Source organism: Equus quagga, chromosome 5 (genome assembly GCF_021613505.1).
Source record: "Equus quagga isolate Etosha38 chromosome 5, UCLA_HA_Equagga_1.0, whole genome shotgun sequence".
Classification (NCBI taxonomy): domain Eukaryota; kingdom Metazoa; phylum Chordata; class Mammalia; order Perissodactyla; family Equidae; genus Equus; species Equus quagga.
Window position 1 is genome coordinate 105,794,696 of NC_060271.1, and position 992 is coordinate 105,795,687.

Consider the following 992-nt stretch of genomic DNA (forward strand, 5'->3'; position numbering starts at 1 on the left):
TTGCTTCTTTGTTTATTATTGTTTCTTCCCCTTGGAATCAAATTTTGCCTTGGCTTAATAATTAACCCTAGAAGGATGCACTTTTTCTTTTAATGAGCTATATTTTTACCAAGTAGTGAAGGCAAAGATTGAAAAAAATCTATTTCTATCTCCTTGGTGTCAAGTAAGTGAAAATTGGGGGAATTTTATGGCCCAAACTAAATTCTTCTTCTTTTTTTTTTTTTTTTTTTTACCATCCAAAGGGCTTTTATCTTCTTTCACCTAACATGCCATGAATTCATTGGGACAGGGGTTCCAGCAGCTCAGGCTCCTTTCCATTGGTTCTCACAAATTGTGCTTCTCTGAGCGGAGCAAGCTGGCACTTCAGTTGAACCCAAGTACCTTTCTCTTTGACTTCCTTCTTTTTCTGATCATTTTCCTTCACATGCTTCAGGAAGCTATCTTGGCTCTAAAAGCACTTAATATGCTCAATATGTAAATATGCTCAATACGTATATTAATTCTCTTGGCAGGAATCTTGTCCTGAACTTGTTTGTTTACAACAGTGCCAACAACATGCTGGGTAACCTTGTAGGCTCTTCCAGTTTTGCCATGGTAACATTTGTGGGGCATTCCTTTTTGAACACTGCCCGTTCCCTTGATGTCTACAATATCACCTTTCCTGTAGATTCGCATGTATATGGCCAAAGGAACAACTCCATGTTTTCTAAAAGGCCTAGAGAACACATAGTGGGTGTCTCTCCTCTTTCTCTTTGTGTTGGTCATTTTGGCGAATTACTGGAAGATGGCAGTTCCAGCCTAAAGGCTAAATTCTTCTTCTTATAGCTAGGAAATCATAAAAATAAAATTTCCAATGGAAAGAAGCAAGTTTCTAGATTAATAATAGAATTGATTACAATTATTAGTAAGAGAATATTCATATATTAGAAGAAATAAAACAGCAGTATATTTATTCAATTAATATGTCTGGCACAGAATTATTTTTGATTCCA

At 35.9% G+C, this 992-nt stretch overlaps 1 pseudogene; it reads right to left on the reverse strand.

Moving 5' to 3' along the window:
- Positions 1-261: 261 nt before the first annotated feature.
- LOC124239678 (60S ribosomal protein L21-like) lies at positions 262-765 on the reverse strand (annotated as a pseudogene).
- Positions 766-992: the final 227 nt, after the last annotated feature.